General features: G+C 38.2%; 1 protein-coding gene and 1 non-coding gene across 2 annotated transcripts in view; both read right to left on the bottom strand.

Moving 5' to 3' along the window:
• CPA6 (carboxypeptidase A6) overlaps positions 1-24,439 on the bottom strand; it is a 325,374-nt gene that overhangs the window by 287,630 nt on the left and 13,305 nt on the right. The window lies entirely within an intron of this gene.
• On the bottom strand, positions 17,060-17,166 carry LOC121499234. Its single transcript, XR_005990061.1, has one exon. It is a non-coding gene; the product is annotated as a U6 spliceosomal RNA (small nuclear RNA).

Below are 24,439 nucleotides of genomic sequence, written 5' to 3'. Positions count from 1 at the left end.
AAGCAACAAGATAAAAATGACTCATCACATTCCGGGAAATAAGGATATGAGTAATGGCTAGCTTCTCATTAGAAACAATGGAGACCACAGATATTGGAATGGTATATTAAAAAAAAAATACATAAAAAGCATAAAAATTAGGAAGCAAAACTTCTTTCCCCACCTACATGATTGTTCATGTAAAAGTCCTAAACAATTTACATAAAATCAACTAAAACAAGTGAATTTAGTAAGGTGATAATGGCCCCCAAGGATATCCAGGTTCTAATATCTGGAATCTTGAATTTTACCAGTATAGAAGAAACTTCACAAGTGTGATTAAATTAAGGATGTTGAGATAGCAAGAATATTCTGGAATACCTGAGTGGGTCTTAAATTGCAAATTTCCCTAAAAGGAAAGCATAAAGAGATTTGACTACAGGAGAAAAGGTGGTATGATAAAAACAAGCTTTGAAGATTAAGGGAAGGACCATAAGCCAAGGAAGACAGGTGGCTACCAAAAGTTGAAAAAGACAAAGAATGGGCTTCTCCTCAAGAACTTCCAAGAGGAACCAACCCTCCCAACACCTTGAGTTTATCCTAGTGAAACTGGTTTCTGATCTCCAGAACTATACGAATAGATTTGTGTTGCATTAAGTCACCAAGTTTACAGCAAAGGGACAAAGATCAATATGAAAATTTTATTTATAGTGATAGTGAAAATCCCAAAAGATAAGACAATTCCATTCATAATAATAGCAAAGACAGACTCAGAATAAATGTAACAAGTTGTATATAGACAAAATTCCCAAACTAGAATATCTCTGAAATTAAACAGGACCTAAACAAATGGAAATATATACTAGCTAGGTTCATGGAAATCTATTAACTCTTCCCAAATCGAAGTATAGGTTTCAGTCAATGCAATTTCAAACAAAATCCTAGTGTGTTTTTATGAGAAATTGGTAAGAATGTCTGGAATACCAATTTTTAAGAACGGTAAAGTTAGAGACCTTATACTAACTGATTTCAAAACAATATAAAACATAACCAAGTAGTATGATATTGGTGTAAGGATAGAAATACAGATCAATGAAACAGAATAGAGGAGTTTTTTTTTTTTTTAGATTTTATTTATTTATTCATGACAGAGCGGGGCGGGGCAGAGACACAGGCAGAGGGAGCAGCAGGCTCCATGCAGGCAGCCCGATGTGGGACTCGATTCTGGGTCTCCAGGATCATGCCCTGGGCTGAAGGCAGGCGCTAAATCGCTGAGCCACCTGGGCTGCCCAGAATAGAGGATTTAGAAAGATGTTTAGGGACATCTGGGTGGCTCAGTGGTTGAGCATCTACCTTTGGCTCAGGTCATGATCCCAGGGTCCTGGGATCGAGTCCCACATCGGGCTTCCTGCATGGAGCCTGCTTCTCCCTCTGCCTGTGTCTCTGCTGCTCTGTGTCTCTCATGAATAAATAAAATCCTTAATTTTTTTTTTAAATAAGAGGGATGAATTGATACAAGGTACAAATAAAATGCATGTGCAACAAAATATTATGCTAAGTGAAAAATACTAAAACAAAAGACTACTTACTGTTTCCAGTTGTATGATATTCTGGAAAATGCAAAACTGTTGGGACTGTTTCTGGGATCAAGGAAATGTGGGCATTGGTGATGCAAATGTTCTAAAATTAGATGATGGTGACAGTTGCCCAACTAAACACATTTACCAAGTTCACTGAACTTTATACTTAAACTGAGTGATCTTATAGCATGTAAATTACACCACACTAAAGCTGTTAAATCCATGCAATTCTGTGAGGTCAACATTACTCCCATTGTGCAACTGGGGAAGTCTCAGAGATTGGGTAACTCACGTAAGGTTAAACAGCTAGTCATCGTCAGACCCAAGCCACACTGCTAATTACTGCTCCATTCTGCTTTTTGGAGTGGAGGAGACACTGGGGACTGCATGATGCTGGTGGAAGCTCCCAGGATCAGCAGACCCCACCCTAGCTGAAACCACTCTACAGAAGTGGTCTGCCATAGGGAAGTGAGGAAAACATACTGGGCTAGGGGAACAGCGTCCAGAGATGCTGCTGCTCTCAGAGGAAATCTGCTACAGGAAAATAAGCACAGCGGATAGGAGACTTAAAATCCTGGCTTTGGCACTTAATCATTATAAGACCTTAAGCAAGTCATTGAACTTCTTGCAGCATCAGTTTCTTAATACATGAAAATGACTCAAAAACATACCATCTCCCTTACTAAGTTGTGTTGGGTATTGAAGGAAGTGAAATGAAGGACCAGGATCCTTAGTAGAGCCTCAGTAATAAATTCCCTTCTTTTTTTTCTTCTTGAGAGAAAAACATTCAGTCCCATCATTTAATAAGGATTTAGAAAGTCTTTTTTTAAAAAAATGCTTTTCACTGAAGAAAAGCAGGAATTTTTCATCAGGAGCCCTTTTGGGCATTAGAATTACCTGGCCCTCAAATTCTACCCAGGATCTTGCAGTCATGAAGGCAAGAAGTACTTGAAACTCATTTAACTCTATTTTCTTCTCTTGCTTCACCTCTTGAAGTTTGATATATAAAGCTATCAATATTTCCATGTTTCCGTAAAAAAAAAATGTAGATGTGTATGTGACTTACATGTACACAAGGAACTTGCATTATTTGAATTTTGGGGGGCGGGGGGCGGTCAGGAAGTAAATGTTTGAAACCATACACTGAAATGGAAATCCTAAAGGACTATTTTAGAAATAGGAGGTGTTCATTAGCAAATGATAGCCTGGAAGAGGTCACTATATGCAAAATCTTTAAAGTTCTTAAGTGTTGAGATTAGACTCAAAGACCTCAAAGCATTTTATTATTTAAAATTACTTGTCTACAGGGTATGGATGCCTTTCCTCTTCATTATGCATATCCATATGGGGGTTCTCATGCCTGACTGTGCATAAACATAACCAGAGATGGTATTAAAATGTGGAGAGCCAAGGCCCCAACATCAGAAATTATGATTTCATAGGACAGAGGTAGCACCCAGTATTTTTTCTTTAAACAAATAACTCCTGGTGATTCCAGACCATACTTGACTCACCTCCTATCTATTTCTCAAGGTCTTTTTCCCTCAGGAAAAATTTCCATGATAATTTTAGGCAGGGGTTTCTTTGTTTCAGATATTAGTGTTAGAAGACAGGATTTAGGATCCTGTTCGCAAATAAGCTTGCGAATACACTAATACTCATTAACTATAATTTTATCCTTGCTGCTAGTGTCAATTATCCCCATCAATATTTTTTTCCAATTCTGTGTCAATACTGAATAATTCACTGTTTATTTTACTCCCTGTTCCATCCATGTATAGTCTCCTTTCTCCAATGAAATTTGTAAGATCCTTGAGACAACTGTCTATTTTAGTTCTCTGTGCCACACAGAACCTTTGTAACTGATACTACTTAGGAAAGGCAAAGACATTGATATACAGATTATCTTAGCTAAGTAACATCACAATGGAATTAGCTGGGAAAGGGAAGAATGGTACCCAGTTTTATTTTTACATTCCAGGTCCATTTTTCTCTTGTTGCCTGAAAAGGGCTTCAAACAAGTTTCCAGAGGAAACCCTACACTTGAACCACCAGAAAAAGCTCATGGTAGGCTACTCCACCTAAGGTAAAGCAATGCAAGCTACTGCATAGTTGACAACAAAAAGAGAAAGGCCTAAATAAATAAATAGGGAAAAGCCTGGATAAATGGCATGGTATCAAATGCCACTCTGTTAGAATCACTTTTCCCAAATGTCATATCATTATGGCTTCTGGACACTCATGGCTGCGTGAATGTAATAAAGAAGTTCAGGAGAAAAAAAGCTAGTGTACAGTTTTAAATCCATCTATACCTGTGCCTAAAAATTGAAGTGATATTTATATTTTTAATATAGATGGATGAACTTCAGATTCAAGAATCTTCTAAAGCTGTATGTAAAATTTTGTCCATTTCAGGGAGGGCAGGAAGGATAGGTACCTAATAACAGCTCCACCAAAGGATCCACAACTCGAAAGCAGTTTATCCCTCTCTGGTCCAAATAGTATATTTTGGCTCATATAATCATGAATCTTCCAAAACTAAGATTTGTCTTCTATATTTCCCTGAACAATATTTAGTATGTTTTAAATAATATGAGAGCTTTAATAGAGAGGTACTATTTATAGATCTGAACTTGTGATGCCTTTGCTGGCCTCTTGGAACCAGATGTTTATATATTTACTTAAAGTGGCCCGCTGAATAATCGTGGTTACAAGTTCAACAGCACACATTCTTTGTTTTATAAATACCAGGAAGTTTATAAACTCAATGAAAAACTAGCATTTCTGGTAATTGTCTTCAAACTGTATTTGCTAAGGCAATATAAACCCTTGTCCTGAATCAAAATAGCCATTTTCTCCAGCAATCATTGGACGGCATTTCCCTGGACAAAGGAGGTCGTCTCTTTTTAAGACCTACAGGTAAATGGATATTGTAATTCTTAAGGTATTTCTTTCAAACCAATGAATCTTTAGAGCTAGAATTCCAACATTTAAAACAAATGTATAAGTTGGAGCAACTTTGCCTTATGATTTTCATAACATAGGTCATCTGTGTATTTATACTTCCTTCCAGCAACTTTGGTTGAGGCTTGCAGTTAAGTGTATTTTTAGTGCTATAAAACATTAAATAAACATTGACAAGAGATTTCAAGGGAGTTACCTTTTACATATTATCTGTGAAGAAAAATATCACAGAATTAGGTGAATTTTGATAGCGCCAATATTATGTTGTTATTCAAACAAAATTCTGACTGCCCCTTCTCCCCAGTTATGGAGTTATAGTGATTTTCTATGGTGATTTGTTTCCACATACTGCGATGAACTTTCATGCCACCACCACCAAACAAGCCAATGGGTGGGGAGTATACATTTATTCCATGACAATAGAACATTTCACTCACATTAGTGCTGATAAAAACAGTTATTTCTTCATTTAGGCACAAAACATATACCAGAGTGATTTCAAAGGAAACAATATAGCAGAAGGAGCATGGACTTTGAAGTGAGAGTCATTCATCTATTTCATATGGACCATTTTGTACTGGGGACTGAATACAACAGGAAACAGATACAGTCTCTGCTGCCTGGAACTTTATAACTTCCACTCTGGGGGTGCTATTGAGTACTTTTGTATCAAGTTATTTGCTAATCTTCAGTTGCCTTATCTGTAAAAGGGAGGATACCACTCATCTCAGTGTGGTGATGAATACATATGAAAAAGTATCTGGTTCATTATCTAACAAATGAGTAGCATTTAGATGTGAATTATTATTAAACAGCTACTTTGTGCTTTTGAAGTGATAGACAAGCCATGGGGCAGATCAGAGAATACATTTCAAATTCCTTAAAGAACTAGAGTGTAACAGGCCTATGCGATGGTTTCATCAAAGTGTTCTATAGTCTAATGATTATATTTTTGCTAAACCATCAGGACGGGCATCTAAACCTCAGATGTCCTGCACAGTAAGAGAAATGTAAAAGCACTTAAGGATTACTTTAAGTACAGACTGGAAACTACAACTTTAAGAATGTATGAAATAGTGTCAAGAACCAAACTCAGGGGTGGCAAGCAAAAGAAGGCTCGTTGAGGTTTTTCCTGGGAATAATTAACTCCTTCAAAAGAACTAAGTATTTTTACTTCAGCATCAACGGGGATTCTGATGCAGAACTATAACTGAAGACCAGTTTGGTGGTTCCCAATCTTCTCGGCACTTAAATACCTCCTTTTATACCCTCTTCAATGAACTGCAGGTTTGGAAAGATAACGTCTGCAGTACTGGAAGAGTGCAGGCACACAGAGAATACTGCATAAGTGTTTGCTATTAGTACTAGGTCTGCTTTGGAGTTTAAATAATTTGTTATTAAATAAAATTAAACATAATGAATAGCTCTCATCATGAGGAGATGGAACATTACCAAATCAACTTAACATTCTAGCTAAAAATCCAAGAAACCCAAGGTGCTAATGATCCTGTGCAGCTTTATCATGGTAAGCAAGTGAAGGCTTCTCAGAAATACTGGAGTGGTTGAACAACATTCAGAATCCCACCATGTATCTTTATAGGTTCAGGAAAGCCACATTCAGAATCACCGGGTTTATTGCCAAGGTTCCCTTTCCTTCCTGAAAACTTTTAAGTAGTCTTATATAAAGCATAGGTTAAGGAGTTCTAGTCATTTGATCAGTACTATTGTCTTAATGTTTAAAAAAAGTCCACACTCTGCAGCAGATATTTTTGAAGCCAGGGCCACAGAGATCCCCGTCTCTCTACCTTGTCTATAGGGGGTTGGCCCAAGGCTATTGGTTTGAGTTACCTAAAATTGTGCCCCTAGGCTTTCTTTGTTGGCTAGAACATGGATAGACAGACATCCACCTCTTTCTCTTTATAATTTAAGTACTGTGATACTGAGAGACCTTAAGCAGAGTTCTGGTAAGTTCAGGGCTCTTGAGAAAGACCCATGATTGCACCTTCAAGTCCCCAGAGCCCCGTCTGAGTCCTTGCAACAAATTCCCCTTTTTGGCCTAAAGTAGCTCAAATTGGTTTCTGTTACTTACAAACAATAAACCCTTAAATGCACAATTGAAATGCTAATTTGTTAGAAAACCCAGATTATGATAGTTTGGAAAATATCAGATTGATGAGGGTTTCTATGGAGAGTTTGAAAAAAAACGTGTAACAGCACTCATTTCCAGAGCTCCAGGATGTAGGAGCAGAGGCACTGTTTGGGCTGGTGATCAGACTCTGATAAATCCAGTGTGTGAAATTGGGTATCATCTCTCTCAACTATCTATTTGCATCAGCTCTTTGACACAAGCCTAAGAAGGCTTCCAGTTTGGGGTGGAATGGGATCTGAACACTGTTCTCAACAGGGACACGTATATAGGCATGTATGTGTACACACACAGTATTTGTCTGAAAGATGGGGGTGGAACACATATAAGTGGTTTCTCAGACAGAGGTCAGAGACTAGAGAGAACTCAGGAGAAAGGGAGATGTATCTGAGTCAGGCAGCAGTGAGCCCTGAATATCAGGTGAGGAGGACTGGTTGAGGAATAAGACAGTCTGGTGTTACCCCCACTCTACACCCCTGGAGCATGGTTATCCCACAGAGAAACCATTGTGGGCAGAATCACAACCATGCAGTGCTTGCACTCCAAGCTAACCTGTACGGAGATGGATTCCAGGTCTCCCGCTCATCGGAGTCCCCTTGGCCTGATGACTATAGCAATCCACTCTGATACACGGGCTTGGGCTAGCACCTGGAGGAGTGGTAAGTGGGTGCTAATCCTAGCTCAACCTGTCTGAAGATGGCTCAGCCACAAGAAACTATCATTCTAGGACAGAGGGATATAGAGGAAACCAAGCTCCTCCACCCAGCCCTTGGAGTAGCCTGTAGAGACAAACAGTACGGTTGAACAATTGGGCTGCAATTTCATGTCCTACAGGGTCCAGCAACATCGACAGCACCATCAGTTTGATTTGCAGACATACATTTATACCTCCAGCTGACTGCCAGCTCTGTTGGAACAGTAGCAGAGAGAATTTTGTCAGATTGAAATCAGCATGTAAATCAACAGCTTTCTGCACTTTGCTATCACAAAGCACAGAGGCCCACAGAACAAATTAAGTGCCTGTGATGTGCCAGTGTAGGACAACATCTTAAATATAGAAAGATAAAGATCCACTAAAATCTGTTTTGGGAAACAAACTAGGAGTACAAATCCTCCCAAGGCTATGAAATTTCTTTTAGAAGGCCAGAGAGGTTTCAGCACTCGTGGTCACTGAATGGAAATGTAACAACTCATTTTAAAGATTAGTTCCTTCACTAGGCACAGTTCACTCTGCAGTAGGCACGTTGATCATTTTAATACACAAAAGTTACCTGAAGTTTTGTTTTGGTAAATGAATAAAGTCTGAATAGAGAAATCTGGATAAGTAGCTGGTCTGAAGTGGACACTTAGCCATATTATTTTCTCATTTCAAGTATTTATGAGTGACCCTAACAAGTCATTTACTCCATGTGATCCGCTCTTGAGTTTTTTTTCCCCCAAAAAAAGGGCATGTGGGGGGGGGGGGTAGTCTTCCTCTGCTCTAGCCATTAAGCTTGTGAAACTTGGCACATAATACATGTGTGTTACTATGTAGACAGTAAGGGCCTCGGGCCCTTTATAGGCAGCTTGGGAATACTTGGTCTACTAAGTCACCCAGATTTATAATTGCAATTTCCATCATAAGCATTTGACACAATGAGCATATCTAAAGTGCTCCTAGTCTCCTAATGGCTCCAATTCAGTTTTTCTTTCATTCTAAGGGAAGATTGATTTTACAGTATCCTGGCTAGTGGAAGGCTACTTTCCTTTTCTGTATTAACTTCTGTACATATTTCAATTCATAGCTGTATTCAGTTGCTATTTACTGCCCACTTCTCTCCTAGTATAAGACTAAGCTGAAATTCAAAAGCCCTGGTAATTGTTAAATGCTAGCCACAAGTGAATTTTAATCCTGATTTTATAAAAGCTCTAAATTAAAGTAATGGAATTCGAAAGTATTTAAAACCTCAAGGCTAAAAATTTTTTGTCTGGAAATGGTTTAGAAGACTGTCATATTCTGAATACCCCTAAGTTTGGATTCTGATCATAAATACATCTGATTATACACAAATGAGATGTGTCATGTTAGCTGTTGGGGCATACATGTTGTCCATGATCTAGTCTCAAAGATACACAGGATTATCCCATGGACAAAGTATTAGAGACATACAAAAACAGAAGGGAAAAAAGATTGAAAAAAGAGGGCTCGCTTTGAACGAGGAGCAATGTCAAAGGGGTTGGCATAGCAATCCTGATGTTAAGGATAGTGCATTCAGGTGGTAATAACTTCCCAGAGATCTAAGGTATCTCTTTGAAATCAAACAGTGAGCTGTAACCTAAAATCTGTCTATACTCCTTGTTCACATTTAAAGCTTAGAACTGTCTTCCTAAGCGCTCTCAGTTATTTAATTGGCAAAAGTAGCAATTCACTGACTGGGCTTACCGGAAAGACCTTATATAGAGAAGTCCTACTCCATTAGTAACACATGTTAAATATTTAATATACATCCAGCACTATCAGGATCCTGTTTCTACTCTTGATGATTTTACAGTAGCATTTGGGACTTTAAAAATGCATACATTTTTAAAAGCTCAATGTAAACCAAGCAACTGAAAGAACTCAGGAGCTATTCCAGGCTTGCAATATCAAAAAGGTAGCCCCTCTGGAGTAGAGCCTCTTGAATTCACCAAGAAGGATGCTATATTTTGGCACCTAAAAAGAAGGTTTTTTGATTTCATACAGGTGGTGATGGACTTCTCTCAGTCTTGCTAGTTTGCAGGACAAACCTCAGCAGCATCAATACCCCAGTGGGCCAATCAGAAATGCCTCTTAGAAAATCTCAGGCCCCACCCCAGCCCCACCAAATCAGAATTTGCAAGTTCACAAGATCCCAGATGATTTCTATGCACAATAATTTTGAGAAGCTTGACTACACATGTTTTCCATGATTCATTTCATTTCCTCATTTCTTTAAGAAATATATACTTGACTGTCTTTCTTGTCAAGGAAAACTAGCTCCTCTCTGCAATAGTTAAAGTGAACAAAAGGAAGATAAATTGGCAGCTTTTAAACAGATTTCCCACCCCCATTTTCCAGAGGATTCTTGCCACATGCCATAGCAGCTGTGTTTACCTCTGATTAGACAGTACAATAAATGCACCTAGTGATAAACTAAGTTGATTTAATTAAATGGCTGATTGCATATACATGTTAAAACAGTTGGTTATTTCACCAAAACAATGGAAAATGTCTTCTGTCATGCAAAAAATGCAAAGTAGGGCCAAGCAGACATAATGTAACAGTAATTCTTTTATGTGTCTATAGAAAAGTTATAGATTTCCAAATCTGTCTTTAACATGATGAAGTCTTTTGAGGGAAAGGACATTGCTATCTAATTCCAAATGCTTAGTTTGCTCAGACCTGTGGACTCTTTGGCCGTTCTGAGGCATTTGTAAAGAAACTGAATGTTAGAGGAGAGACGGGAGAAACTATTGGTCACCAATGAGATATAGGCATCTTGAATCTGACCCTGGACTTTGGCAGCAGATTGAGGGGAAATTGGACTTCTTAGGGTATACACATAACTATCCTCAGCCAGCTGTTTCCATGTCTAAAAAATAGCAACTGCCCCAAGAATTTAGGTTGAGAAAGTGGAAAAATGATACAAAGCAGCATAGCAAAGAAATCCTCCATGAATGGTAGAGTTTTAGACATGAAGCATAAGGCTAGATTTGTCCCCACATAGGACACTGAAGCCCCTTGTTGAGAAGAAAAAAAACCAAAAAGATATCTCAGAGAACAGACCAAAAAATAAATTCTTTAGTCCTTCCAATTCTTCTCCTTGTCCCCTTTCTTCTGGAAAGTTCTTTGAAGAGAGAAATTAAAAAAAAAAAAAAAAAAAAAAGCCTGCAACAGAGGGAACAGCAGGGACTTTGAAGCCAAGCAAATCCGAGTTTGGATGTAATTGCCTCAAGTGTGTTTTCAATCCAAATTGCACAGATGAGTGAAAGAGCAGCTGCACAAGGATGAGGGTGGGGAAGCGCTGAAAATAAGCATCAGGAAATAAAGGAGAAAGATACCCAGTTAGGGCATCATTTGCTTTCTTTAATATTGCTGGAATTCTTCTTTAATCCTTATTGTTTTATCCCTCAACACAAACATATCAGTTACATGTTCTCTGTAGAAGAGTAAACTGCCTCAATAGCATGTAATATTGTTTAAAAAAAGTTTAATATTGAAAATGAAAATACCTGGTCATCCCACTCCCAAGGATAACCATTGTTGATCATAAGGTGTATATTCTAATATTTTTGCTGTTTTAGAATTTAAAAATTATATATATATATATGCACACACATATATATACACACACACACAAAATTATTGTGGTAGGCTGAATAGCAACTCTCCCTCTCCACCCCTCCCCACTCATGAGCTCAACTCTTTAAATGAATAAAGTCTTTAAAAAATGATGTATCTGGGAACTCATACCAAGGTTTTAAGAATTGTTTTTGTACTATGAATATTTGAAAAAACAAAACTTTATTTGTGGCTGGGAAAAAAAAACTTTTAAAATATTTTTTAGAAGCTAGTTTGGGCTAAAGGAAGTACAGCTAGGTAAAATCATAACTTAGTCTTCTAAGGGTCAGAAGCACAGAATTTGCAAAATCTTAGAGAAACCCATCAGGTCTATGCTAATTGCCTCCCCCACATAGACAAGGACCAGTTGCTGGCTATGGTGAAGGATACACATGTGTATCATAAAATCCCATAAAGGCATTTTTTCAAATGGGAAGTTAGAAAATTTCTTTTGGCAAGAGTCTCCCCTCCACATCTTCATCTGGGCTGATACCTTTCCCTGTGTACAGGTTTCCCAGTCTTAGGGGACAAGAGTTTTTTTGAAAAGAGAAAGATGATGGTTGAATTCAATTCACAGAACTTTGTTTGGGCCTTGGAGGAGGGGATACTGAGCCTAGCTGCCAAGATTTTCTTCTGGCTCTTCTCTTTCATTGTTTTCGGCAAGTTGAATTGAGAATGATAAACAAGGCAATAGGCCAGTTTCTAAATCTAATCAAGTTTGAGCATTTACTATTTATTAAGTACTAGAACAGCATATGAAGTGGTTGAAGATATAGGCTTTACACGAAAGGTGCCTAGAGTTAACAAAGCTATTAGGGAGATCTCTGTGGGTTTGTTTTGTCATACTAGAGATGAAACTTAGAACTAGAGGCTGAAGGGTTGGGACATTTCAGATGAGAGGACGAGTGGAGTTGCATCCTTGGCAATATGAACAGAGTGGATGGAGTATGAGCATGTATTGGTCATGTCTGGGGAAATGGGCAGACTCCTCTGACCAGAACAGATGGGAAAAAAAGAAATCAATGAGTTGTAGAGGGCTTTGGATGTCAAAGCAGTTTGGGCAGCATTCTTGAGATGTCACAATCTACTGAAGCATTCTGGATCAGCAGAGTTATGTGACAGAAAGGTACTTTAGGAGGATTAATCTGGCTCTGAGGTTCAGAACAGAGGGGAGGTGGTGAATTGGAAGTTAGGTTATTATGGCCACATGAACATGATATAATGAAGGCAGAATGAGAGAAAACAGAGGGAAGAGATTGTAACAGGGAAAGGAATGGTAACATTCAGTAAGTAACGATAGTAGGGAAGAAAGAAAAATGAGCAGTTTTGATCTTGGGTTAGATTTCTCCAATCTGAATGAAAATAGGAAAAAGAGGCAAAGTTTTTGTCAAATTAAAGGATGAACTGTTTCAGAGAAGTTGGCTTCCACATAGAAATATCCACCAGCCATTTGGACATACGGGACTGAAATAGGAAGAAGAAGCCAGGGCTGGAAATACACACTTGAAACACATCAGAACACAGGTAATCTAGCTAGTGCCATGAAAACAATCATCATCTTTGAGAAAGAACACAGTTTGCAGAAACAGTCCTGAGTGATAACTTAAGCACCAAATGGGGTTGGGGTAGGGAGGAATCCATCGATGGAGACAAAGGAGAAGTGGTCAGAGAGATATGAGCAACATCACACTTGGATAGTTCCATAGATGCCCAGGAAATAGAAGTTGAAGGACTGGTCTTTGGTAATTTTGTAACTATCTCTCTGCATTGTGTACCTTGAAGTTAACCAATGGCTCATCTCAAGATGGTTGAATTAGGGACTCAACAGTTCTGCTCTGGAGTTTTATCATGTTGACCATTTCCTGCTATCTCCAGGAGATAATGAAGTCCGTGTGTACATTGTATAGCTTATCCAACTTGAAAGATCAACTGCAGTTGACTTTTCCTTTTTCCAACTGCACGATTAGAAAGTACCAGCTAATACAGTCACCAAATATTTACTAAGCAACCTACTATGTGAAAGACCTAGATTAGTGGCAGGACAAACCTCTTATTCACTAAGATTCTCCCTTCTAATGCAAAAGGTAAGCATTACAACTGTTTAAGTAAATCAAACACAGGCTGGAAAAAGTCTTAAATCTAACATATGGAGTTAATGGTGCCAAGTTTGCTTGTTTTTATAAGCACAAGAGCTTTTTAAAGCTGAGGACTCTGGCTACGCCCATTAGGTTCCATGTTTCCCTCAGACTTTGTTGTATGACATCTGGTACTTTACTGCCTTAGAGGCTCAAGAGAAATACCATGCGTGCCATTTGCTTTGTTTCAGTGTTTCTAAAAGGTTCCCTTTCCACTTGGTCTTTCTGTTAGTGGTAATTTTCTTCAAGGATTTCAGACATTGAAGGTCTGGTGTTAATAGATTTCTTTCAATTTTAAGTACACCCATCCGTTACTCAAAGAGGGAATATACAACTACAACTTGAACATTATATTTACTTCCACAAAGTTTTTAAAGAATGGGATCATCCAGATGATTGAGTTGTTGCACAAAGTATATGCATTTTGGCCAAAGACTAGGGCATAGTCCATCAGGACACAGAGTCAGGTGCAGATTAAAGAGGTTCAGGGTAACACTTTATGGCAAGGCTAATATGTTACTTTAGCAAAAACTCCTTATTGAGGATTGTATATGTGAAGAGTGAAACTCTGCAAACATGTTTGAATTTCCTACATTTTGCTAGCTGTGCAGGAGGCTGAGCACTAAGATATTTCCTATGAAGGGAATTTACAAATATTTGCCATCTTCACTGCCTGTTGGTAGGCAGCTTAACCCTATCTGATAAACTTCATCTGTAGTTCACAAACACTAGTGTACAGAAGAGATGCATCAGAATCCCTTGGTTGTCATTTTTAAAAGATTCCTCAATATTCTGATTCTGTACATTTGAGGTATGCATAGTGTATACCTGCATTTGTTAAATCTGCAGGTAATCCTGATGAGCAATTACCTTTAAGTTCTGCTCATTTCCTTTTAGATGTATTGTTCTATGACTGGGCGATTCTATGAAGAAAATAGGTGGTGACCCAGGCTGAGTGTACATTTTCCATATGCTAAGTATGTGTATAAATGCACTGAATCTTCAAGTGAAGATATGATGGTCCTTTTCTAGTGGGCCATAATGGACATACTAAGATTCTTATAAATCTTGGTATGTAACACAGCAAATGCAAGAGGTGCAGGAGAAATGTTCTCTTGTCCTGGGAGGACCTTTGAGCATTTGATATTTTTTTTTAAAGATTTTATTTATTTATTCATGAGAGACACAGAGAGAAGGAGAGGCAGAGACACAGGCAGAGGGAGAAGTAGGCTCCATGCATGGAACCCGACGTGGGACTTGATCCTGGGTCTCCAGGATCACGCCCTGGGCCAAAGGCAGCACTAAACCACTGAGCCACCCGGGCTGCCCCTTCCTTCTTTATTTTCAACAGCTTGTTAAAAGAAGAGATTAAGAATCCAAGCATATACCCATGGCATATAAGTCAAAACAAAACCAAGATTTCTTCTTTCTTAATCCAGTTTCTATGAAATACATAATTAGGTGATAAAATTAAAGCTCCCATGTTGGCATCATTTTAATGAGAAATGGAGATCATCTACCCTCTCAAAACACCACTGCCATCATCTCCTTCCTACAAGAAGGATGAACATCCCAGAGAAACAACCTTAGAGAACAAAAGCTAGCTTGTTAAAAAGATCACACATAGTACTCTAGAACTTTCTATCTTCATTTAACAGATCATGCACATTCCTCTAGGTCAACATGTGCCCATAACTCATTGTGATAGCTACATAATATTCCTTATTGGTGACCTATCTTGATTTTTCCAAAGGACTTGCTGATGGACTTTCAGTTCCATTTTTTAATCCATTTTTTTTTAAATCCCTACATCAGTGCTGCAATAAACATTGTAATACATGCTAATTTTTTGGACAGATGTTTTCTATGAATAGGATTGATTCATGCGAAGGTGCAAGGATCTGAACTCTTAATAGATTCTGCTAGATTATCTTCCAAGGAGTTAGTAGCAATTTCACATTTCCATCAGCACTGTTTTCTTTCACAGCCTTACCAACATTAGCAAAACTTTGAAAGATTGAAAATGTTCAATCTTCTATGTGAAAAATGGCGTTTCATTGCTTTAATTTGCATTGCTCTGTGAGTGAAATATACTTTTTTGTGTATGTTGGCTCTTTGCATGCCGTTTCCTGTAAATGGCCCTCTAGGATAAAATATAGTCTTCCTTACACCGTATACAAAGAAAATTCCATATAGATTAAAGGTCCAAAGACAGCAAAGTCAGGAAAGGGTTAAAAAAAACCCAGAACGTTTGTATAGTCGAGTGGAAGAGCTACTTGACATTTTAAACAATTTTAAATGCAACAAAGGGGGGCAGCCTTGGTGGCTCAGCAGTTTAGCACCACCTTCAGCCCAGAGCCTGATCCTGGAGACCCGGGATCGAGTCCCACGTCGTCGGGCTCCCCACATGGAGCCTGCTTCTCCCTCTGCCTGTGTCTTACCTCCCCTGCCCCGGTCTCATGAATAAGTAAAATCTTTTTAAAAAATAAAATAAATGCAACAATTAGGGTAAAGTTGAATTTATAACCATTAAAATTGTTTATATTGGTCTTTTGCCTTACAGAAGAAGCAAAGAGACAAATGATAGATTGTATCATATATACCGTATACTTTACCAAAGGATTAACAGCCCTGATATATGGTTCTCTTAAAAATTGATACAAAATAGGCAAAAGGGCCCCCCCAAAAATCGGTGATATTTTTTCCACCTTGTCTCTGGAGATGGTGTTTAAAATGTAGACAAAGTACATGTTTACCTCAGATTATTGAATAGGTGTATCTCCTCCTACACAAGGTTCTTCCATTCCCATCTGTTCTCTGTCTATAGAGCCTCTCGGCATTTGGATTTGATTTCCTCAGGTGGCATGTTGCCCTTGGTATGCCTCACACACCTACTAATCACATCTTAAGTTTCCTTTTGACATTTCCCTCCAGCCTCCTCTTTCAACTTTGCAGCCAACTCACAGTAGCTCAACTGCCTTTTAAAGCCAATAGCTAATATTCAGAAAACTCTGTGTACAAGGCAAAGAGCCCCACAGAGCACCATTCACAATTTCAGGTGTACCCTACAATGGAAGGATCACATGCAATTCTATAGTTTAGAAACCGAGTTTAGGAAGGGCATCTGTGTTGCTTTATTTCACAGAACTTAAAGCACTTCCTTGTAGGTTATAGTTTGAGGAGCACCTGAGATAGTTCATGAGAAAGTACTTTTAAAGTCTAAGGTACTAAATACTAACCTATTAGACCAGATTTTCCTTTAAAATTGCAGTTAAAAATAATCCATGATCAGCAGAAGCGTCATATACCCCTTGCTCCTTATCCTACAACACGTTTCTCACCAGCTGCCATCTGCTATAATAGCTGCTTCCAGAAAATCAGCATCATTCAAAGCTCTGCCTTGAACATTTTCAAAAAGACCTCCCTGCCTTAATAATTTTTCCTGAATAGGTAGCACTCTGTGCTGCTTCTTTATAATAATCACATTGTAATTAACATCTGCCACCTGGACTTAAGTGTAAACTCAGTGAAAGCAGGGACATTGTGTGGGATGCTTAGCACAGTGCTAGGTACATAGGCAATCAACAAACATTGTTGAATAAATGAAAGTCACAGGATCATAGATTCTTACGGCAGGCATGACATAAATAACTGTTACTGTTTGTTCACTTGTACATTGCCCATCTCCCTTACGAAAATATGGGCCTCACAAGAACAGGGGCTTTTACCTTCCTGATTCATAGCCTCTTATATTCCTAACATCTGAAACTTGGAACATGTTAAATGCTCAATGAGAATTTGATGGATGAATATAGGTCCCAGTATATGTTACTGTTGGCTGACTTTTTTGCATGTTTTTTTTGGAGTTCGATTTGCCCACATATAGTATAACACCCAGTGCTCATCCCATCAAGTGAAAAATATGGAACGTTTCACGAATTTGTGTGTCATCCTTGCACAGGGGCCATGCTAATCTTCTGGGTATCATTCCAATTTTAGTATATGTGCTGTTGAAGCGAGCACCTGTTGGCTGACTTAGTGGAACTCTGAGATCACCACTTCCATTTTCAAAGCTCCATGATGGACTACTGTGAGCACCCCTGATTTCTACATACAAGAGTCCCCCACTCTTATGTTTGATTTCAGTTACCTGCAGTCAACTGTTCTGGAAGCAGATAATCCTCCCGACAAATCAGAAAGGTCAGTAGTAATCTAATGCTGCCTTCATAATGCTGAGGTCATTGACCCCACTTCAATTCATTCCCATAGACATTTTATGTATCACAAGAAGGGTGATTACGGTACACCGTATTTTGAGGAGAGACCACATTCACCTAACTATATATAATTCACCTTTACTATATATAATTGCTCTATGTTCTTGTTGTTCACCTTATTGTGCCTAACTTATAAATTTAACTTTATCCTAGATATGTATGTATATAAAGGGTTCAGCAGTATCTGTAATTTCAGGCTCCACTGGGGGCCTTGGAACATACCCCCATAGATAGGGCAAATTACTGAGTTTAACCATCTACAGGTCTATTTAATGCCATGTTTAATCCCAATGCATTATATTACAAAACATACACAAAAATTACAGGACAAGAGAGTGTTAGATACCTGTTAGATCATTTTTTCCCTGGATGAGAGTTATCCTGAGTTGCACCACCATCAGCCACAAAGTTCGCTGCAAAGCTATTCTCTTTCAGTATTCTTTAAGCAAGACCCTGTGTCTTAAAGCAGAAGTCTGTTTAAGCAAGGTTCTAGCATGTATGAGAAAAAATGATTTGCAAGTGATTGAAAGCGTTTCTTTTTTAAAAAATTTTTCCAGACATTGTTTTCTTCTAGTTTTCAGGTTGAAGTTACTGGTGAGGGAGATAATCAAGCATCCATAGACCAGCAGGGAGGTCTACCCAAAAAGTGAGAAGTTCGAAGTACTGAAGAGTCAACTAAAAATTAAGGATGAGGGATTTTATCAGACAGTGGAATAGCAGAAGATTTATGCAGACAAACTTTCCTCTCAATCCATGCCCCCATCCCCATAGACAAGATGAAATAGCTCTCATGTTCTTTGGCAAGTCAGAAGGCATTCAACCTGGACTAGGTTCTGATTATCACTATTATGGCAGCTTTAAAAAGAAATTGATGGTTCAGGAAACTGCTAGCAAATATTTTTCCTCTTTAAGATCTAATGGGCTAGCTTAGTCTCAGAAAAGTATCTGTAATAGGGGAAAAGATCTAAAAGCATAATGGATTCTCCCTCTAGTCATTTCAAATGCATTTTTTGACCCATTGTATTAACTTTTTTGTATTAACTTTTGAATGAAAATTGAAATACTAGTTATAGTGTGGTACTGAGAACAGAATTTCTATTTGAAAATGTACTTAAACACACACATCAGCATGATGCTAATTGTGCCTGGTATTATTCTAAACTGCAAAGTCTTAAACACTGCTCCCCTGTTTTCTAGTTTCCCTGTTACCTATGTGACACTCAGCAAGGCAGCCGCTTTGGCCATTTAATGCTTCGTCAGGATACCCAGCAATCTCATTTTTGCTCAGAACTAAAAAAATAAAAAATAAAAAATAAATGAGCATGTCTTTCTTTTCTGTCATTAGTTTGGCACTGAGTGCTACACTATTAATTTTACTGACTTCTGATTCTTATTTGCAATGCTTCTGGAACAGTTTTGGCATAACAAGCTGAAATCCTTGCTATAGTGTTGACTTTTTTTTGGGGGGGGGTGGTAGGGTAGGTTTTACACATGTTAAAAATTGTCTTCTCTGACTAGAGAAATTGTTCATACTTCATGTAGAATTCATAAGTAATATAGGAGGAAAAATATCACCTCTAGTGCTGCCCCTTGGTCATAATATTCACTTAATATTTTAGAACATTTCCCCCTACCTGAAAGTTAACCATATCATTTGTAAGAAATCAAACTTGAACTGTTAATACAGTTCTGTATCCTGTTTTGTCATCATTTCATGTTGTATCTTGAGCATTAAAATATTAAGCATTTATAATGGGCAGATTCCATAATATGTAAGCAACCCTTCTCATATTGTTGGACATGGATGTAGCTTGACAGATTTTGATAAAATTGGTGATAAACATCTTTCTCATATACTGTAGATATTCGTCCACATTTGAGATAATGCCCTTAGGAAAGCTTCTTAGAAATGAAACTGCAGAAGATATTAGTGTTGAAAATAGCTTATGTTTATGTGTGTTCCGTTCTCCTAAGCACTTTACATATATGAATTTAGTATTAGTTCAATTTTCCAGAGGAGGAAACTAAAGCACAGAGATTATGTAACTCTCTAAGGTCACAGGGTAAGTTGAAGAGCTGGGATGCAATCAGAGGACTGAGCTGTTGCCCCTAACCTTTTATGCTGTGTGGACTCTGCAATCACTTAGGTAAACATGACCCTAGCAGATCATCAAGATTAGACTTGAAAGTTAATAGACCTCCTAATTAACCCCCTGATATCACGGAAAATAAGGCTTACAAAGATTAAGTGAGAGAGACAGATAGCTAGTAGAAGAAGATCTATAATTTACACCTTGATTCCTCATCCCGTATTCCAAAAACTTGCTATTCCAAGCCTGGCCCATGAACCATAGGATCAGCTCCTGGGAGCTTGTTAGAAATGCAGAATCTCAGGTTCTACCCCAACCCTCCTGAAGCAGAATCTGCATGTTAACAAGATCCCCTGGTGATTCATTTGCACATTAAAGTTTGAGAAGCTCTGGCAATATACTGTAAACCTGATAGATCCTTGGTACTTCAATAGAAAATCTGCATGTAAACTGCTAGAATTTCCACAGCATGAAAAAAGTCATTTTTCAGTTAGTTAAAGCTTTTATTAGGTTGAAGCATATGAGACTGCTGTTATTTTAGATTAAAGAAGTCTAATATTGGCAACTGAGTATGGCTCAACTTCGGTGGGTGGAAAGATAACGATAAAGCAGTTTGGGTAGAGATTGGACTTGAAGTAAAAGAGGTTCGTTATCTCCAAAGAATATATAGGTCAGGACAATTAAACAGACAATTACAATGCAAAGTAATAAGTGGTACAGAAGGGCATCAGAGAGCTCTGGAAGAAGTGATGCTCTGGAAAATAAAAACAATTATTTCCTTCTATTAATGGTGAAAAAGGCAGGCATGCAAGCCTTAGTCAAAGTATTAAGTGGGCATTCTCATAAACCCCTCAGAATCTGATTAAGACCAATTGGTTAAGGATAGAAGATTCTTCACAAAGTTTGGGAGCTATGAATTGCCACTTGAACTAAGACAACTAAGAGAACTGTGTCGTCTTTAACGGTCATGGAAGACAATGAGGGTTTATGGATCTTACTATTTAGGGTGTACTATTTCCATGGACCCCACTTTGGCCACTTTTTTTGAGGTTAACATGTTTTTAGATTGGGTGAAATGAAGAACTGGCTTCCATTGTACTATGAATTAACAGAGCAATCTTAGGAGTAATACTTAAAGATGCAATGTGTTTACCAGAAGCTGTGAATAACCTATAAGCAAGTGGTACGTGTAAGTATAAGAATTTTTGTTAAACATTTTCCATTCTCAAGTTCTTCTTTCAGGTATTTGCAAGTTGCTCTTCTAAAAATGAGACTGGGCCACTATATAGATTTTGCAGCTTTATGGTGGTTTAGAAATAATTTGGGGGGGGGGGATTGGTAATAATTTCACTTTACCATTTAACTTTTTTCTTATGAGGATCCATTTTCTAGAAAGAACTGACCTACCAGTTGCTGGGCCCAAGATGAAGTATTTATCCAGCAGTTAAGCGTTCTGTTTCATTAAAGGACAGAACAGATGATTTTTCACATACCAAAACAAAAACAAAAACAAAACACAGCCACACCAAGAGACCAAGATGATGGCATGTCCTTTGACTTGTCAGATTTTCTTGAGAAACTAGTATTTTCAGGACAGGAAAATAAGTCTCTAACCTTGGACCCTCCTCTTGCTATTTCTCAGTTGACCATCTTCCCTTCTTCCAACACTCCTTAATTCAAGTCTAAGACTAATAAGCCTTTCTCGCAAGGATCAGTTTATTTCTCACAATTTCCATCCGGATATTTACAGATTTTTTTAAAAACTTGACTGCCATGGAAAGTATGCTGGGCTCCACTCAAGAAATGCTCTAAGTCTGAGGATACTTTGAACCACACAGCGCTCTATTTGATCAATTCTATCTGTTCAAATTTTTATCGTTAGCTTATTTTGAAGGAAGCCTGCCTGTATTCTCCAGGGCCAGTCAGTTTCTGTGGTATCTGGAATTTTTATGGGGATCTGAATAGGGTAACTGAGTATAGGAATTGCAAACTTATATTCTTATTGCATCAAGACATCTAAAGAGTTAGAAAAAGATGAGCTAAAAAGGAAAAAAGCACGGACCATAAAATTTTGAGAGATAAATTGGGAAGCACTTGGTTCATAAAAATTACTCCAGGATTACAGAAGATATTAAACTCAACATGAATTGATGATGTAGGAGTCCTCTATAATTTCAGGTGAGTTCACAGGTTTTCCTTAGAGGCTAAAACAATGACAAGGAGGCAAGAATCACTTCTCCAAATTTGGTAAAAAAAAAAAAAAAAAAAAGATAATGGCTAACAGGTTGACCAGCTGCTGCCCATACTGGCAACTACACAGGAAACAGCACCTTGGCCTCAGATTTCCCTAAAACATGATGCTGTTCAAAGCAGTTTTAGGAGCCAGATAAGTAAAATATCTGAGAGACCAAGATTGGGATAATCATTTGAATGATACCTGAAATGCACTGAACAGGGAGAAAACAACATGAGGGTGAGAAATATTGCACATTGGTACCTACAGGTGGCAGTTCTCAAGATCCCCATATCCCTCCTGCAGCCCAAAGGGGCAAATTGCTTCTATTTCTCACTACCATCTATCTTCACCTTTATGAAGTCTTATCTGGCAAAACCACCCGCAAAGATCAGCAGTTTGTTCCTAACATATTAGTTGCCATCCTTGCCTGCCTTCCCTGCCTTCCCCATTCTTCCATCCATCTAAACTTTACCAGATATGCCAAATACTATTTGGGGACTGGAGAATACAGAAAACAGTAAGAGCTCAACCTGCTTGTAGAACAACTTTCTTCTTTCAAAAGGAAAGACAGGACATCCACAAAAAGCTATTAATACCCAATAACCTGTGGTGATTGTAATAAAGGACAGATAGAGTACTATGGGATTATGGCATGAGGAGCAATCAGGGCTGTTGGTGGGATCAGGGAACTCCTGCCTGACCAGTAATGTCTGAACTGGCTCATGAAAGCAGGCAGGCTCCAGAAAGAGAGGGAGAGGGAGGGATTCCCCAGAAATGTGTGCCAAGAAGACAAAAGTACAGAGGAAGAGGTGGAAGGGATTGGAGGATGTTTTGTAATGTTAAAAAAAAAAAAAAAAGAAAATAGTATTATTTGCAGGGGAGGATCAGGAAAAAAAAGAATACCTACTCTCCTCAATGGCTCAGTTCCTGCCAAGTCAACTTGGTGCTTGTTCTCCACAGGGGTTCTCAAACTTTAGGTTTACATTACCTAAAAGACTTGTTAAAACCCATTTTGCTAGTTCTACCCCTGGAGTTCCTTGCTGGGAGGGCCTTGGAGGAGGAGCTTGTGTAACCTGAGAGTCTGCATTTCTAAAAAGTTCCCAGGTGATGCTGATGCTGATCTGAGGACCCCTTTTCAGCGATACACCCCCAGGCTCCCATTCCATTTGTTATTTCTTTTGCCTGGAAATTTCTACCTTCAGATATTCAGATGGCTCCTGGTCTCAGTTTATTCTTCTCATCTTTTCTCCTGACATTCTTTATTCCCTGTCTATGCTTTATCTTCATAATCCTTATAATATCTTAACACTATGGTTTATTATTTGTCATCCCATAGAACGTAAATCCCACGAGGGACAATTTTATTCACTAGTGCCATAATTCCTATTCATCTAAGTTTCTGTATTCCTAGGCTTTAAAATAGTATTGGGCACATGGTAGGCACTCAAATGTGTTGACTTGTACCAAAGAATACTTAGGAATACATTTAAACCAAGGAGGTAAAAGACCTGTACTCTGAAGATTATAAAACACTGAAGCAATTAAAGATAACACCAACAAATGGAAAGATATTTCATACTCCTGAATTGGAAATATATTGTTAAAATGTCCATACTACCCAAAGCAATCTACAGATTCAATGTAATCCCTATCAACATACCAACAATGTCTTTTACCCCCCACCCCAATAATGCTTTCACAGTACTAGACTACTAAAGCTTATAGAACCACAAGAAACTCCAGGTAGCCAAAGCATTCTTAAAAAAGAAAAAAACTGGAGATACCATCATCTCAGATTTCAAGATATACTACAGAACTATAGTAAAACAGTGTGGTACTGGCACAAAAACAGAAACAAGATCAATGGAGCAAAATAGAGAACACAGAAATAAACCTACATTTATATGGTCAATTGGTCTATGACAAAGGAGGAAAGACTATGTAATGGGGAAAAGACCAGGTCTTTAAACGATACTGGGAAAACTCTGGTCATCTACATGCAAAAGAATGAAATGCACTACTTTCTGATGCACAAAAATAAACTAAGGAACATTGATTAAAGACCTAAATGTATCTTGCAAGAAGTTACTGTGGCCGAGTTCAAAAAGGGTGTTGCCTGTGTTCTCTTCTATGATTTTGATGGAATCTTGTCTCACATTTAGATCTCTCATCCATTTTGAGTTTATCTTTGTGTATGGTGAAAGAGAGTGGTCCAGTTTCATTCTTCTGCATGTGGATGTCCAATTTTCCCAGCACCATTTATTGAAGAGACTGTCTTTCTTCCAATGGATAGTCTTTCCTCCTTTATCGAATATTAGATGACCATAAAGTTCAGGGTCCACTTCTGGGTTCTCTATTCTGTTGCATTGATCTATGTGTCTGTTTTTGTGCCAGTACCACACTGTCTTGATGACCACAGCTTTGTAGTACAACCTGAAATCTGGCATTGTGATGCCCCCAGCTATGGTTTTCTTTTTTAAAATTCCCCTGGCTATTCGGGGTCTTTTCTGATTCCACACAAATCTTAAAATAATTTGTTCTAACTCTCTGAAGAAAGTCCATGGTATTTTGATAGGGATTGCATTAAACGTGTAAATTGCCCTGGGTAACATTGACATTTTCACAATATTAATTCTGCCAATCCATGAGCATGGAATATTTTTCCATCTCTTTGTGTCTTCCTCAATTTCTTT

The sequence above is a fragment of the Vulpes lagopus genome, chromosome 9 (assembly GCF_018345385.1).
Source record: "Vulpes lagopus strain Blue_001 chromosome 9, ASM1834538v1, whole genome shotgun sequence".
Classification (NCBI taxonomy): Eukaryota; Metazoa; Chordata; class Mammalia; order Carnivora; family Canidae; genus Vulpes; species Vulpes lagopus.
The sequence above is the reverse complement of the archived record's forward strand: the minus strand, read 5'-3'. Positions and strand labels throughout refer to the sequence as shown.